Source organism: Bufo gargarizans, chromosome 1, assembly GCF_014858855.1.
Source record: "Bufo gargarizans isolate SCDJY-AF-19 chromosome 1, ASM1485885v1, whole genome shotgun sequence".
Classification (NCBI taxonomy): domain Eukaryota; kingdom Metazoa; phylum Chordata; class Amphibia; order Anura; family Bufonidae; genus Bufo; species Bufo gargarizans.
In genome coordinates, this window is record NC_058080.1 from 402639332 (window position 1) to 402657721 (window position 18390).

General features: G+C 45.7%; 1 protein-coding gene across 6 annotated transcripts in view; it reads right to left on the bottom strand.

Annotated features, from left to right (window-relative positions):
- The window catches only part of PTBP3 (polypyrimidine tract binding protein 3), a 185595-nt gene that overhangs the window by 70599 nt on the left and 96606 nt on the right, over positions 1 to 18390 (bottom strand). For 2 of the 6 annotated variants that reach the window (XM_044271212.1, XM_044271207.1), the window contains exon 2: positions 13752 to 13810. The exons of 2 other annotated variants lie outside the window; for them this stretch is intronic. The gene's annotated coding sequence lies outside the window, so the exon portion shown is untranslated. Of the gene's footprint in view, positions 1 to 676; positions 889 to 13751; positions 13811 to 18390 lie in introns of those variants that run through there. 2 more of the 6 variants (XM_044271237.1, XM_044271190.1) reach the window with 2 other exon arrangements.

An 18390-nucleotide genomic window follows, 5' to 3' on the forward strand; every position in this document is an offset into this window, starting at 1 on the left:
AAATAGGCATACATTTATTCAATGACGGAAACGCAGCGGTTCTCTTATAATGGGCTATTATAGGAATCGTGACGCTATGTATACAACTAGGCAAATATATGGTTTCCTTTTTGCATGCAAATAGTTAACTATGAAGTGCCCTTCTGTCCATTAATCTTCCTCTTATTGCATTGGTACACATGTAAAATAAAAAAAAAATATATAAAAACTATCTAATCCATCAAGTATAATATACACAGACTAATATTCTTCCCACCGCTAAAAATATGCTGTTAACCCCTTTCATGACATTTCACTTCAGAGGCATAAGGACTTTAACAACAATGTATTCTACAACAGCTCGCTCGACGCGTTTCTTTTTCCTTGTTACTACAATTACCAGTACACAAGGCAACAAATGACTTGCAAAGCAGCAAGTAGGGCAATCATGTCGCACTTACCAAACAGGAAGCGTATACATTTAATTCATTTGGGAGGCAGCGTATTAACTTTCGCCGCACAATACACAAATAATAAGCGACGGTATAAATAAAAGTAGATTGAAGTAAAACAGAGTCCTACATATTCAGATGCATCTACTGAAAAGTGTAGGAAAGAAGAAGGCAGGGCTTCCCCGTGCCTGCTCCTCAAGCAGTTTGGGTGTATCTCTGCCATGAAACTCTCTGTGCAATACTACCTTTCACAAGTTGGGTGTCCCTGGCAAGACTTCAGACGAGGTGACAACACGGTCCAGCCGTGGCGGAGGGTGACGGAGACGACAAGCTGCCATGTAGGCCTCTAGCATGAGAAGCAGATTTCAGAAAGAGAGAGGGAGAAGAGAGAGACAGAGCCGGAGGGGAGCAGGACAGAAAAGAGGAAGCAGTGGGAGCTGCACGCAGTAGATAAGCAAATTACCCTCACACAAAAGAGGGCTGTCATTTCAGGCAAAGAGCACAGATGAATGAGAGCAGAGCGCTGGGAGGGAGGGGTCTCGAACACCCAGCTCTTCTCAACAGGTGATCTCCTATACAAGCACGCCTGCTGCTAGGAGGCTCCTATTCGCTCACTAAATGTGATCTCCATCCAGCTTTCTATCTCAGAAAGTGTACAGAAGCAGTATTGACCAATCTGAATAGGAGGCTGTAGGCTGCTTTCACACAATCAGTGTTTGGTCAGCGTTCGATCTGTGATTTCCATCAGTGACCATGAGCCAAAAGCAGGAGTGGAAAGATTTGCACATGTGCGTTTTTGACCCGTGTATGGCATTGGCTCAGAATTACTGATGGAAATCACTGATCGAACACGGACTGTGTGAAAGTGGTCTTAAAGGGAACCTGATCTCACTGAGGACAGCATAAAATAGTGACAGAAATGCTGATTTCAGCTGTGTGTCACTCATGAGCTAAAAGTAAGTGGTTGCCAAGAACCAACATCACAATCATTGCAGACTGGGCTTGGAAAAGAGTCTCAGCCACCTGAGAAGAGTCCTGGTTATTCATGAATTCCTGCTCTCCCGTCCACCTGCTGATGATTGGCAGTTCTCTCCTAGAAAGAAAGGGAGAAAACTAGGTAGAAGACTGTCAGTCATCAGCAGGTGGGCAGGAGAGCAGGAATGACTTTGTATATAGACACCTTTACCCAGGTTAGGCCCCCTTTTTGGTAAACGAGAGCCATCAATATGGGCTGTATAAAGTTGATGACAGGTTCCCTTTAAAGGGAATCTGTCGCCTCTATTAACTGAAAGCAGCATGGTATAGCGACAGATGTGCGGATTTCAGCAGTCAGTACTTTCATAGTACTGGCATGCTGAACCTCACAGACAGAGGTAGATGAGTCTGATGAGACTTGTGGCACCGCCCTCCCCCACCTCCTGACCATGAGTAGCAGGTTTCTTTCCTAGGCATGATTAGAAATAAAGCTGCCAGCCATGGCCTGTAAGTGGGGTACTGTGACCACGTGTCTCGGATCGCCCGGGACAGTCCTGCATTTGGAGAGTCTGTCCCGGGTCCCGGTCACCCTCATTCTGGGACAATGCAGTGTCCCGGAATGACCTGAGCCACCGACCGCTGCTTTTGCGACAGTCAGGGCCGGCGTTTCTATAGAGGCAAGGGGCCGGAGATAAGCGCTTCCATTGTGGAAGCACTCATCTCCAGTAATCTGTATCGCCGTCCTCAGGACAGCGATACAGATGGCTGTGCAGCAGGGCAGGGGAGGGAGAGGTGTGTCCCTTCCCCTTCCTCTGATAGGCTGCAGGCCTAGTGCCTGCAGCTTATCAGACGCCGCCGCCTGAGCCCTTAGCCGTACAGCGCGGGACACAGGCCGGAAGAGGCCTGCATCACATCGCTGCCAAGGAGCTAAGTATATGTGTTTTTTTTTTGTCAATACTGGTGGCTACTGGCACATGATTGGGGGGGGGGGGGCTGTGGCTACTGGCACATGATTGGGGGGGGGGGGGCTGTGGCTACTGGCACATGATTGGGGGGGGGGCTGTGGCTACTGGCACATGATGGTGGGGGGGCTGTGGCTACTGGCACATGATGGTGGGGGGGCTGTGGCTACTGGCACATGATGGTGGGGGGGCTGTGGCTACTGGCACATGATGGTGGGGGGGCTGTGGCTACTGGCACATGATGGTGGGGGGGGCTGTGGCTACTGGCACATGATGGTGGGGGGGGCTGTGGCTACTGGCACATGATGGTGGGGGGGGGCTGTGGCTACTGGCACATGATGGTGGGGGGGCTGTGGCTACTGGCACATGATGGTGGGGGGGCTGTGGCTACTGGCACATGATGGTGGGGGGGCTGTGGCTACTGGCACATGATGGTGGGGGGGGCTGTGGCTACTGGCACATGATGGTGGGGGGGCTGTGGCTACTGGCACATGATGGTGGGGGGGGCTGTGGCTACTGGCACATGATGGTGGGGGGGGCTGTGGCTACTGGCACATGATGGTGGGGGGGGCTGTGGCTACTGGCACATGATGGTGGGGGGGGGCTGTGGCTACTGGCACATGATGGTGGGGGGGGCTGTGGCTACTGGCACATGATGGTGGGGGGGCTGTGGCTACTGGCACATGATGGTGGGGGGGCTGTGGCTACTGGCACATGAGTGTGGGGGGGCTGTGGCTACTGGCACATGATGGTGGGGGGGCTGTGGCTACTGGCACATGATGGTGGGGGGGCTGTGGCTACTGGCACATGATGGTGGGGGGGCTGTGGCTACTGGCACATGATGGTGGGGGGGCTGTGGCTACTGGCACATGATGGTGGGGGGGCTGTGGCTACTGGCACATGATGGTGGGGGGGCTGTGGCTACTGGCACATGATGGTGGGGGGGCTGTGGCTACTGGCACATGATGGTGGGGGGGCTGTGGCTACTGGCACATGATGGTGGGGGGGCTCTGGCTACTGGCACATGATGGTGGGGGGCTCTGGCTACTGGCACATGATGGTGGGGGGCTCTGGCTACTGGCACATGATGGTGGGGGGCTCTGGCTACTGGCACATGATGGTGGGGGGCTCTGGCTACTGGCACATGATGGTGGGGGGCTCTGGCTACTGGCACATGATGGTGGGGGGCTCTGGCTACTGGCACATGATGGTGGGGGGCTCTGGCTACTGGCACATTATTGGGGGACATCTATGGGGGCACTTATTACTGGCACATTATTGGTGGGCACTATAGGGGCATCTGAGGCCACAAAGAATGGTTATTTTATATGGGGGCTCTGTATAGGGGCATTTTATACTGGGACACATTATGGTGGGTACTATGGGGAAGGTGAGAGAGGAGTACTATGGGGTCATCTACAGGGGCACTGAGATAGGGGGATTTTATACTTACAAATTATGGGGGACACTGAGGGCATCTACTGGGGCACTATATATGGGGCATTTTATACTGGTACATTATGGGGGGCACTAGGAGGGAGGGGGAGAGGAGCACTATGGGGGCACTATATAGGGGTATTTTATACTGGCACATTATGGGGGCACTATGGGGACATTAGCTCAACTGGGGGCATTACAAGGGGGTATTTTTTGCACTGTCACATTATAAGGAGAATAATTTCTACGGGGGGGGGGGGGCATTATGGTGGGCTTTATTACTCCCCCATGGTATGAGCCCCTAGTAGCAGCCCCAGCTGCCTATCCCTGCTCTGCTATCTCTCTGCCCCTTCTCCAAATCCTTATTATGAAATCTTTCTCATTAGGATAAAACACATCAGCTCCGCCGAGCCCCCGTGCAAAGAGTGGAGGTGACCGAGATCCCCAAGGGTCAAGCCAAGTAATTGTAAGTTTTCATATGAAATATGTTTGTTTATGTTATACACATATAGCATACACCGTGCCCCACAATATACAGTTTCTTCTGTAAAAGTCATCAAGTGTCATGGGGGGGGGGGGGGGGGGCCTTATTGTTTTTCGCCCCAGGGCCCCATTTCACCTAGAACCGGCCCAGCACTTGTGAAAGTAAGTGTCCCTAAATGGCAGTTAGGAAATGTGGTCACCCTAAAGTGGGGGGCGGGGCCACAAGTCTCATAAGACTCATCTACCTTGCAGAGCTGGTGCGTTCTGTGAGGTTCAGAATGTCAGTAGTATAAAAGTACTGACTGCCAGCTCAAAAGTGACAGACCACTGAAATTAGGTGAGGGTAGCTTAGTAGAGGTGACAGGTTCCGTTTAAAGGGGCATTTCTATTTAAATAACATGGGACGACAGCCTCAGTGCTCAGATCCTGTACTACAAAAGCGGGTCAGTGCAGTCTGCCGCTTTCAAAAATCAACACATTCTTCGCTCACCTCTTGATCAAGTCACTGTAAAACTTTTCATGTCCATGGCTATAAGAATAGGTTGCATGTGCATGCAATGATCTGTGTCAGATCAATGTGCACACTTATTACCAGATGCAGTACGCCCCCTTTAAAAAGAGGACCTGTCGCCTCTACCGATATGCCTATTTTAATAGCTACTTGCATTCCCCCTGTGATAACAATTCTGAAGCATCTATTCTTATATGACTCTGTTGTGCTATTCCTTTATTATTTCTACTAGAAGTTATGAATGAGTTGCTAGCAGTCTGCAGTAAGGGCACGGAGGGGTGGTAACCAGTTGGGGGGGGGGGGTGTTCTTGCACTGTGACACCAGCAGCACTGATTGGATAATGTCAGACTGCGCAGGTACACCCCCCTTCCCCCACAACTGGTTACCACCCCTCCGTACCCTTGCTGCAGACTGCTAGCAATGAATTCATAACTTCTAGTAGAAATAATAAAGGAACGACACAACATAGAGCCATAAAAATAGATGCTCCAGAATTTTTATTACACAGCAAATGCATGTAGCTAATAAAACAGGCATGTCAGGAGCGTTGACAGGTCCTCTTTAAATAACTTTTGAATGTGACAGAAAAAAATAAAAATAAAAAAATATCACGGAAAGGCCTATGAACACCCCCCCTCATATTTAGACAGACTTGCCAAGAATTTTGGCATCAGGTGGCCATGTTAATCATTTCTAAACATGCCCTCTTTGTTGTTTTTCTTATCCTAAAATTTATTCCGTCCACGTAAATAAAAGGGGGTCAAGTGACTGATTTAGCTGGATTTGCCCATTGGAACACAGCTTGTCGTCTATAATAAAAACTAGCAGACACATGTAAAGAGAATACGGGAGGATGGGTAAATAAGAAGCCTGATCCTCCTGCCTGGCTGTGGAAAGAGCAGCTGCTGGCGGTGCCTGCCTATTCTCCTCCCCCTGCTGCCCAGCTAGCGTGCGGCCTTTTGTCTAAAGGATCAATTATTGAAGAGAACCTCTTCATCTTGTAATAAGATACCTGACGTTCTAACAAAAGCCTATTCCACCTTGTCATTAGACAGCCCAAACGCAACAGGCTTCACAAGGGGAACACTGAAGCAAACACAAAGTGACAAATTAACAATTCGGCAGGTAGAAGACAAAAAATGTGTTATCCAGTTGTAATACAATTTAAAAAATATATAAAAATGCAAAGTTCTATACAAACTACTGACTTGTGTTTCCAGCTTTACTCCTTAGTGATTATTAGTGCAGTAAAAAGATATATAAATCTACATATAGATATATGGCACAAAAAACTATATACATAATATAAAATAAATTTTAAAAATAAAGACATGGATTACACATCCACATGCCATGCATTGATCTATTGCTGCCAAGCATAACTTATAAACATGAACACAAGCTTCGTTGCCCACTCCCCACCGTCACTGTGGCTTATTTCAACTGGGTTCTATACCAATGCGGCAGACCACCACATGGTGATCACTGTCGCCACAACATAGCACCTGCTGTCAGACACAACCTCCGTGGCAAAGGACCACAGCAACAACAGCCCCCATGCAGTACCGCTTGTGAACAGATATCATAAGTGCGTCTTTCCATGTGATCTCAGAAACCAGACAGACCAAATAGACATTAACCACTGTCCAGTCACCTGCTTATTTAAAGCACCAGGGTTAAAGGGGTGCTGTTGGGCTACTGGGTCTTACCACCTGCAGATGCTGTGTTAAGGAGGCGGATATTGCCATGTGGTGTTTTTGTGGCTAATTACAGTCGGGACCCACTTAAAAAATGCCACTATGATCCCAGCATGTGCGGCTGGGCTGGTTTCCAGCCAGGTGAGGTCAAATACCAGACCGGAGTTTAAGTGCCGATGCAGGTTTTGGCAGCACCTGGCTGTCCTTAAATAGGCAGCTGGGCTCAGCAGAGATGTCTCTGTTTTGGGGATCTGAGACTTTGTGCCATGCTGGAGGGCTGAGAGACGCATGCTGGGGAAACAGGACCCCTAAAGCCTGCTGTGGACTACTGAAGGCGAACTGCCAGGAAGGTGACTTATGGTATATAAACTTTCCATTGTGTGTGAATCAACACCAAGACTGCAAAGTTATGTGCTGTTTTGTGCAATTGCCTCAAGTGTGACGTTTTGAGTCAAGAACTTGTATTTTGCCTCTGTACTGCACCCACTTACCCTATCTACCAGAGCGAAACCCCACAATATATAATCTTAGAAAAAATAGGACTGCACTCCAGAATAAAAGTGAAAATTGTGAGCTTTTATTCACCCATAATATGGCAAGGTTGCCATATGATGGGTGAATAAAAGCTCACAATTTTCACTTTTATTCTGGAGTGCAGTCCTATTTTTTCTAAGCTGTACTATTGGGGTATTGCTGCTGCCCTTGTGGACATTGCACCCGTTCCCTGGTTGGTGCTCCCGCTGGACTTTTTTTTACAATATTATATATATATATATATATATTATATACATATACACATATAGGTAAAACAATAAAGTGCAGCACCTTGAGGAAGATAAATTGTTGTGTTGCATCACAAACTTGCATATACAGATCTTTGAACATTTTCATTGCTGCTCATTACCATACATGTTATAAATTAATTTACATAGAAATGAAAAGCCCAAGCCAAGATTACATTCCCCTAGGTCCGATGAATTACTTTGTCACCATATATGCAATCATTACTACTCTGGCTGCCTCTTATCGGTTGCTACAACCATATCTATGGAAGTTTTAACAGTATGCCCTGACAGCCTTAGCTTTAGTTCTACAAACAGCTGAGGAGCCACAAGCTGGAGACCACTGCTGTGAGTGCAAATGTAAGGTGCTCTATATCCAGTCCAACTATGGAGCTGAACGTAGATTATGCTTTAGATCACAGCTCAGCATTAGGCAATTAGCCATGGAGTCTTCTGAAATAAAACCGTAAATATGTGGTGCCCAATCACTGGCTCCCAAGCCACAGGAGGCTTGCGACCCCCGAATGTGTGGCTTACCATTGGAGTTGTCAGGTCTGGCCATATGCACTGGTTACAATACATCTGTTCTGACAATATTGCAAACATATACTTACCCCTAAACAGTGCAAATACACTCCCTGACAAAAATAAATAAATAAGCTAACGCACCCAGATAGAAATGTCGGATTTCAGCAAAACTTGGTGTGCAGTTATGTCCGATATGTAAATGTTTCAATGTGTGGTCTGATTAGAAACTGGGTCCGATAGCAAAAGAGCGTAAAAGTGCTTCCCCACAGCTCTATAAAAAGGCTCTCAGAGGCTACTTTTGGGTAGTATACCTGTGTGAGAGATTGTTTTATTAAATATCTTCATTTAAGACACAACATCGTACATAAATCTGTACAACCATCATCAGAAACACATACAAAAATATCCTGCTCATAAAATAACATTCCGCGACAAAATCCATGGTCTGAATTTTGCGCTTATTTAGCAATCCAGCGAGAACCTTTAGCGGGTCATTTACCTTTACAGAATGGCGATGTGTTAGTTTTCAATGATGTAGTCTGCCTAATGTTCCTTTTAGTTGTTCAGTCAGATACCATTGGGTCAATGAGAAAGGGCCTTGCTACCGATTCGATGTCTGAACTAGAAAGGAGTTGCACTATAAAACAGCGCAATTTAAAATAAAAATAAAAAATTGCCTACACTTCCCTCCTTCCGTCTCTCTGCTCCCCCAAATAGATGTCTCAGAGGCTGGATCAGAGTGCAGCGACTGGGGCTGGGCCTACTCGCGGCAGTATTGTGGTCCAATCAGTGCTTACACTCCCAATCAGGGAAAGGATCGGACCATCCTTCAGGAGTCCTCAATACACATAAGATGGTCAGCTGCTCCGGCTGAAATCAGCAGGTTCGGCCGACATTTATCCAATGTGCATGGCCAGCTTCACATTCATTTCCAGCAGGTTATGTACATTCTTACTTTGGGAGTAAATCAGCAAAGAAGAATTTAATCTGCATTTAGTACCACTGTTATCATATCTATCACCATTTTATCACAGTAGGACTGCTCCAGAAAACGCTTTACTGTGACATTAATTTTTTCCCTGAAGCAAGGGAGGGTCCATATAATTTTTTTTACAGATTCTAAGATCTAGCCATATAACTGGTTTTATCAGGAATGTAAATGAGCAAGGTGCAGCCCTAGCTTTCTTGTCTGCAAAATGATCACGTTTGAGGAAGGAGCATAAGTGTGCCGCTTCTGCACGTATGGTATACCTGTGCTTTATCTCAGACACACGCATTTATTAATATTCACTTTTACAGAGGACCTGTCACCTCTCCTGACATGCCGGTTTTAATAGCTCCATGTAATAATTCTGGAACATCTATTCTTATGTCTCTGTGTCGTACCATTCCTATATTATTTGCACTAGAAGTTATGAATGAATTGCTATTAACCTTCAGAAAGGGTACGGGGGGTGGTAACCAGTTTGGGGGGGGGGGGGGGGGGGTGTACCTGCACAGTCTGACAATGGCAGCACTGATTGGATAGAGTGAGCCTGTGCAGGTACACCCCCCCCCCCCAACTGGTTACCACCCCTCTGTACCCTTACTGCAGACTGCTAGCAACTCATTCATAACTTCTAGTAGGAATAAAGGAATGGCACAACATGGAGCCATAAGAATAGATGCTCCAGAATTGTTATTACATGGGGAATCCATGAAGCTATTAAAAACAGGCATGTCATTTCCTCCCAGTGTGCGCTGCTGGACTGATTTGCAGCCAGGTGGGGTCAAACACCAGACTAGATCTCAGGTGTCCGTCCGGGGTTTTGGCAACACCTAGCTGCCTTTAAAAGACAGCTGGGATCAGCAGAAGAGATCTCTGTGTTGGGATCTGAGGCTTGTGCCGAGTTGGAGGGCTGAGACCCGTGTGAGGGGAAACAGGCATCCTAAGGCTGGGTTCAGACCCGAGCGTTTTACAGCGCGTTCCTATGCGCTGTAAAACGCTCAGCAGGCAAGAACCAATGATTCCCTATGGGAATGGTTCTCACCTGGGCGTTTTACAGTGCGTACGATCGCACAGTAAAACGCCCGACGCCCCAAGTAGTACATGAGCTTCTTTGGGGCGTCTTCTCGCGCGTTCCCGTACATAGACTTAGCGGTAACGCGCGACAATAGGCGTTCGCTTGTTCTGGAGTCGCGTATGTCAGACGCCCGTAGAATCTGCGCGACATCCCGAACGCTCAGGTCTGAAGCCAGCGTAAAGCCTGCTGATGGACTTTTTGTGGCAGAACAGCCCGCCTGGCGTGAACCAACAGCAATACTGCAAGGTGGCTTTTTGCTTGAAAGTGATTTTTTGTTTTGTGAATTTGCTAATGTGTGAATAAACACTGAACTTTTTGATTTAAGAACTGGTTTGTGCCTCCATACTGCGTCCGCTTATCCTGTCTATCAGAGCGAATCCCCACAATACATAATATAAAGCAACACAGATACAATAAGCATGAACTCATTAACAGACTGGTACAGAGGAAGAGAGGACCCTGCAATCTACAGCTTGAACATACTAATACACATGGACATATAAGACAGAAAAGACATACAGCTGGATATAGCAGGTCGCCAGTCTGATGGTTACAGATTTTCCATCTCTTTTTGTTACTAGTATTTTTTCATTTTCTTTTTTCTTTTATTGTTCTGTTCGATCCAAACATATTGTGCTGGTCATTGAACCTACCAAAAAAACTCCCGGTGGGCTGTGGCCTAGTGTGGTATCAAAGCCCTCCTCATGGCCACAAGCCGGGTGCATGAATGATCAGACAGCCTCAGTGTTATGCACCTGACCAGTGACCGCAGGTACTTCCCTGACGTTAACTATCGCTGACCTTAGGGCGGTAATACAAATGGAATATTGCAGCAGGGGATGGAAGCCGATGGCGTCCTGTCATCCACCCTCACAGGCCACTAGATCTCAAGCTTATGAAGTAGGGTACATTTTTAATTTCTGCGGGCACTATAAGGGACATTACTGTGGGACATTATAGGACACTTTAATGAAGGCACTATAGAAGGCATTGTTCGTATTACTGGGGGCACAATAGATGCAATGTCATTATTACTAGGGGCACAATAGGGAGCATATTACACTGGAGGCACTATGGGGACATTATTGTTACTCGAAGCATTCTAGGGGAATTATTACTGCGGGCAATATAGGGGGCATTATTAGTCTATACAAAGATTTTCCAGCATCTGGCGGGATCGATAGGTCCTAATTAGGGATGAGCGAATCGACTTCAGATGAAACATCCGAAGTCGATTCGCATAAAACTTTGTTCCAATACTGTATGGAGCAGGAGCTCCGTACATTATCAGAATGTATTGGCTCCGATGAGCCGAAGTTATTGCTTTGCGCAATAACTTCATAAATAAATTTGTACTGTAAAAAAAACATTTCCCAACTGAAACATTTCTGGTTCAGTTCCAAGGTACCAAATGTTTTTTTACAGTACAAATTAATTGATGAAGGCATTACCCGAAGTCTCTCAAGACTTCGCGAAGCAATAACTTGGATTGGAACGAAGTTTTATGCGAATCGACTTTGGATGTTTCATCCGAAGTCGATTCACTCATCCCTAGTCCTAATAGGCATGTGAGGAAGGCACTCTCCACACATACTCTTTATTTAATTTCTATTCTATTGCCTAACATTTAAAATTATCATTCAGATTATATTTTGGCTTTATAATATACATAGATCCCGGTTCTATATAGGATGGGGTTGCGAGATGCCATATTACCCATTGAATATTCATATCCTACATTGTCCTGTGTATGTACATTAGCAATATTTGTTGAAGTGGCACCCTACTTAAGCAGGTTGGTATAATGATACCACGAAACCTTTTTGCACACAGATGTAAACCAGTGATATACATTATAATTTAAGAGCCAGCCCAGCTATTAGCCTGTGTAATGTTACTGTTAATGAAGCACACTGCTGCCAATTTAATATTATGGTCTTTCAACAAAAAGGACAACAGTGTCTTTTCACTTAGGCTTAAGCTAGGCAGATGGTTTCTGTTTATTCAGTAAGCCAGGTGGAGGATGCTGGAAAATATATAACCCTCCCTATGCTTCACATAACCATCATCATTGTATTTTGAGTGGAATGAAAATCTCATAATACTAGACACTGTCTAATTTACAATCTAATCATTTGGTAGTCATATCAAAGATCTAGTCAATACTGTCCCATTCCTAAAGTATTCCCATCATTCAGAGGTGCCGTGTGGGTTGCCAGCATCTTGGGCATAACCTGTGGATATGCCCCTTTTAGAGGGTAAAATTAATTGGTTGAACTATCTCTAGTGTATTTTTTCTACATCGTATAGTCTTGTAAAATTAGACATTGCTTTAAAAGCAGCAGGATTAATTTTTTTTTCCCAGTTTACAAAATCTCCAAAAGGGTTAAATGCTTTTCCCAGTAGGTTTCGAGAACTACTCATACCCCCAACTCAGATGTTAACTATCCTGACCAGAACCACATTGTTCATCACACTGTTCCTAAAATAACAAGGACTACCAAATTATCGAGAGCTATACAATTCTGAAGTGGCTTTTTTTTCCTTTTTTTTCACACAACTCAACTTGCGCTCTTGTTTCCCAAGTGCTTGCCCAACAGCTTCTGTAGACTCCTGCCACTCTCAACAAAGAGAAGGAAGACTCTTTATTTAACGCAGCATGTCTGTCTTGCTTCTCCTTCACAGAGATACAAAGCTGAAGTTTTCCATGAACATGTCAATCGATACTGCCAAGCAAGACTTGTGACAAAGCCTGTATGACTTGGCTGGTCGTTCAGACACATTGGTAAATACAGAGTGCCCGTGCCAAGCGGACCATTATTACACACATTGGTGAATAGCTGGTTACAGGAAATATAACGTATATTATCCATGTATTTTAATCTCTGACAGTAAAGAAGTTTCCATGCACTTTCATATAAAACAAGTACTGCTTTTTTCAAGACCCAACTTGTAAAGAGTGTAAAAGAAAAGCTGAAATTCTACTTAGAGATTTCATGTTGATTTAACACTCTTTTGATGTAGATATGTGAAACCACACATTGGATTAATGCACAGTATTTTAAAAGAAGCACTCCCACAAAATTTTTTATTCTTGCGTGTTAAAAAAAGAACGTGATGTAAATTGAGGTGACGGTAATCCCCTTATGTGTAGCTGTCAGTTATAACCTCCTTTCTGATCCTCAGTTGTATCATCTGACCTCCACCAGACTCTCCAACGGACATAGCGTCTTATGTATGGACAGGAAGTCCGTTTCTCTATTCACTCTTACAGGAGCTTTGAGGTCGGTCTCATAGGAATGAATAGAGAAACTGACTGCCTGTCCAAACATAACATACTGAGTCAGTCGAAGAGTCAGTGTCGGTCACATGACGCATCTGTGGAACAGAAGGGAGGTTATAACTCACAACTATGTCCACTGAAAGAGGATTACCTTTACTACTAATTAACTCATGTACCTTTCTAACAGGTCAGAGAATAACATTTTTATGGGAGTACTTCTTAGAACTAAAAAACACAAAACCGAATTACATTAATTACAAAACAGAGTTACATTAAGGTAATTTAGGCTTCCCTTTGCTGGAAGAAACCCCCAATTAAACACAGATTTTTTGGCGCCTATTTTTGCTAAAAAAAAAAGAAGTGCAGACCAACAGTTAATTGGAGCCTGCTGCAGTTCGTATGGCCATGTGGTGTTCAACCACAGCGTGGCCAGTTCGCAATCATGTCACGACAGTGCCATGTGGTTGTACGCTTCTTGTAGTTGATATATTGAAGCATAAAATGACAGCATTATATGAAAATGGAGGGGGACGACGACAACAATATTTCATTGGGCAACAAGTATATAATAAATAAAGAAAGTGATCATGCTACACACCTAGGGTTGTTTTGCTCATGGGCCAAGGACCTCAGCCAGGCTTCCTCCCCTGGTGTCTCCTGGAACAGGAAAATGGAGGATTTTACCAATGCTTGCCTGGAATTCTCAAAGTATAACTTGGATTATCTAATTGCACAACAATTAACAGTGCGGTCCTAATTATTTAATTGAAGCCCGCTGCGACTTGTGCGACCGCACCTTGTGGTCATACTTGAACAAGGATCAAAGTTTTAAACAACACCTTCCAAAAGCTTCCTGCCTTATCAGGATGGGCAGAGATAATTTCTCTAAATCTAGATGTGCCAAATTGTGCTACATTTTTGATCAATTCATGCCAAAATTTGCGCCATAATTTGTGACTCTTTGAGCTTCTCGCCACTTTTCCAAAGTGGTGAGAGAAGGGTGTGGGGCTTAGCGGGAGGATCCTATTGTGGCCTGATGAATTTACAATAACTTGCACCAGAAACTAGCGCAAGTTGTAGACTAAAGCTTCAGAGGCGAAGAATGCCAGTTTTGATAAATTCCTCCCCATTTTAAATACATAAATAATGCTTTGCCATACTCAGTCCTTCTTGGTCAAAAATAGTACATAATGACATCAATGTGAGTAATCGCCACCACATGACCAGCTGTCAATATGAATGAAGCAAACCCATGGTGTGGGCTTCAACTGGCCACCACAGTCACTTGACATGGACATCACATACTGATACATGACAATAATTATTTTTGTTTGTGGATTTCTAAGAGAAATGTCAGAATAAAAAGTTTGTGAGCACTAATCTAATTTACATCAGATTAAAGGAAGAAGTAAGAATGCATTGCTGTATACAATGAGACAGTTCATTTAGGGCCAATTATATTTGTACTGATTAAACAAGAAGCACCTACAACTAAGCTTTCTAGCTACAGCATAGGCTACTTTCACACTGGCGTTTTGGATCCGTTCAGGGCTCTCACAAGCGGTCCAAAACGGATCAGTTTTGCCCTAATGCATTTTGAATGGAAAAGGATCTGCTCAGAATGCATCAGTTTGCCTCCGTTCTGTTTCCATTCCGCTCTGTAGGCGGACACCAAAACACTGCCTGCAGCGTCTGATGAAACTGAGCCAAACGGATCCATCCTGGCACACAATGTAAGTCAATGGGGACGGATCATTTTTCATGGACACAATCTGGCACAATAGAAAACGGATCCGTCCCCCATTGACTTTCAATGGTGTTCAAGACGGATCCGTCATTGCTATAGAAGACCTAATACAACCGGATCCGTTCATGACTGATACATTCGGTGGTATTATTGTAACGGAGGCAGTTTTGCAGATCTATGACTGATCCGCAAATAACGCTATTGTGAAAGTAACATACGCAATTCAAAAACTAAAAGATATTTGTCATGCAGTTGACAAGCATTTGTAATTACATACAGTATATGGGCACTGGAGCTGTATTGGTAAGCTTAGGAGATTTTTACAGCCTAAAAAGGGAATCTGTCAACAGATTTGTACCTATGAAACTGTGTGACCTGTTACATGTGAACTTGGCAGCTGAAGGCATCTGTGTTGGTCCTATGTTCATATGCGCCCACATTGCTGAGAAAAATGTTTTAATATAGGGGTGGGCGATATGGCCTAAAATCTGTATTGCAATATAATTTTAAAGCATATGCGATATATATCGGGATATATTGTTTTCTATATGGGGGGGGGGGGGTTTAAACTTTTTTTTTTTTTACTTTTTATTTAATAACTATTAGCCTCCTTAAGGGCTAGAACCCCTGTCATATTCACCCTAATAGAGCCTCTGATCAGCCCCCCAGCCTCTCATGTGCCCCCCAGCCCCTGATCCGCCCCCCAGCCCCCTCTGGTAACTCAAACCCACCCTTTCTCCCCAGTATTAATAATTGGTGGCAGTGGCCACAGGGTCCCCCTCCTCCCTCTCCCCATCATTGGTGCCAGTGGGCAGTTCCGATCGGAGTCCCAGCAGTGTAATGCTGGGGCTCCGATCGGTTACCATGGCAGCCAGGACGCTACTGAAGTCCTGGCTGCATTGGTATGTTAGTGAGCAGCATTATACTCACGTGCGCCGTGGCCGCCGGGCGCTCCTTCTCATAGGTCTGTGCGGCGCATTGCTAATGCTGTAAGCATTAGCAATGTGCCGCACAGACAGAAGGAGCGACCGGCGGCCACGGCGCACGCGAGTATAATGCTGCTCACTAACATACCATGGCAGCCAGGACTTCAGTAGCGTGACTCCTGGCTGTCATGGTAACCGATCTTCACTACCGCTCCGTGGTCATATCGCGGTCCGGCGATATGCACAAAATCCATATCGTGGCACAAATTTATATTGCATATCGCCCACCCCTATTTTAATATATGCAAATTACGCTCTAGGAGCAATGGGGGGTGGTGCCGTTAAACCTATAAGCTCTGCTCTCACTGCCACTGCCGTGCCTTCTGCACTTTGGTGTCAGAACCTCCCAGGGAGCCAGTAGTGGGATGAGGAACCCACTGGCAGTAAGCAGCTGACAGCCCAGAATGCGGTACAAGTTTAGGGATAATCCACTGCCTGTCCAATCCGGGTCGAGGCAGGCAGTGAAGGTTCAAGGCGGAAGACAGTCCAGGGGTCAGTAGCAGGGAAGGATTCAAAGAAACAACAGGCAATAGAAGGATCTGCAGGGAGGCTAGGTGTTCACCATAAGGTGGAATAACTCAGCAATGAGCCAGAGCTCAGGCCAGGTCTTTATAGCCAGGGAAGGTAGGAACCACCCTCCCCAGGAACCAATGGCAGGCGAGGAAGGTGGAAGGTGTGTACTGGGAATCTCCCTCAGCAAGGTTCACACCTGACAGCCGGATAATGCAGGAACTCTATGCACCCGGAAATGTGCGAGCAGCCTGTGTACTGCGCACACGCCGTGCACCCGCACCTCGGGCACCAGGTGTTCTACCGAGCTGAAGGGGAACCCGTGCCCTGCGCCGTGCCCGTGGTCCCAGAGTAGGGGTAACACCCCCTGCTTCCTGACATTTGGTTAACAGGGCCAGGCAGTAAAAATGTCATCACACCTGGCTGTGTCAATCAAAGTGGAAAGGGAGCAGCAGTTGGAGACCAGAGCCTATAGGTGTAATGGCAACACCCCCATTGCTCCCAGAAACTCAATTGCATATATTAAAATATAATTTTTCTCAGCAATGCAGGAACATATGAACATGGGACCAACGCAGATGCCTTCAGCTGCCAAGCACACATGCAACATGTCAGCCAGTTTCACAGGCATAAATCTGCTTTAAAGAGGACCTTTCACCTGAAAATGCAAGTTAAACTAAAGATATGCCCTTACTTGCCGGCCCCCGATGGTGCTTATTCAGTTCTTCATTTTGTACTCTGTGCCCCCGTTTGTCCGCGGTGTTCCCCGCAATATTTCCCGTCTCCTTTGCTAATGAGCCATTCGGCTCAACTGGGCGGGCCTGCAAAAGTTCTCCCGGGGCGTGTCTTTCTTCTCCCTGCAGAAGAAGCTCCATTTCTTGCGAGAACTGGAGCGATTTCATCCATCCTGAGCCGGTGCCATCTTGGATTCCCGCGGCGAGCATTGGAGCAGCGTCTGAGGCGGCGGCTCAGGATGGATGAAATCGCGAGAACTGGAGCTTCTTCTCCCTGGCAAAGAGCGGAGCGCGCTGATTGGATGCGCTCCGTGCCAGGGAGAAGAAACACACGCCCGGAAGAACTTTTGCAGGCCCGCCCAGTTGAGCCGAATGGCTCATTGGCATAGAAGGCAGGAAATATTGCGGGGGGCATCGCGGACAAACGGGGGCACAGAGTGCAAAATAAAGAACTGAATAAGCACCCATGGGGGCCTGCAAGCAAGGGTATATCTTTAGTTTAACTTGCATTTTCAGATGAAAGGTCCTCTTTAAGTACATCGCTGTAGATTACATTATCAGGGTCAGCCTTGTCCAAGCAATAAAAAAAATATAAAAAACTGTCCCTAACAATGACATTTTGACAGGGTTAAACTTTTTAAAACAGATGCTCTCCTAATTAAGGCATCCTACACCAGCTTGTTGTGGTGCAGATGTAGATCAGTATCTCCTGGAGTCTTCTCATCAAGACAATCCCTTTTTCAAATGAAAACAGCTAGGTGAAAAGCAGTCTACAGAGGGTTTGGTTACTGAAAACCCTACTGAAGAGCTGAAACCCCTGGCTTCTTGAACAGGGGAAACTTAGTCCTATATGCCAGCCATTTGGATGAATGGCCAACCATTTAATACATAGCCAGGCCCAGAATGAGAGCCACTCTTTCTCAGCAGCGTTTCACTCTGTCTAACAGAGTTGGGTCTCAAGTCTAATTAGGCATATGAAAAGAGTTGATTGTAAAAGGAGTAGTCCCATTACAGCACTAGTGACTACTTGACCTCCACTGAGGAACCAAGTAACATCACTGTCCTGAACAGCTGTAGTAAACTTCACTCAGTCACTTTATTTCCAGGTTTCTTGCATGTTTCTATATATGCTTTCCATTATTGCTTGCATACTTCTCAGCTTGGCTACAGTTTAGGTAATAAATTCTTACGAACTCAATTATCTCATAGATTGGCCTAAACAAGACTTCAGGCCAAGATCAGCTCCTAGATTACTACTCT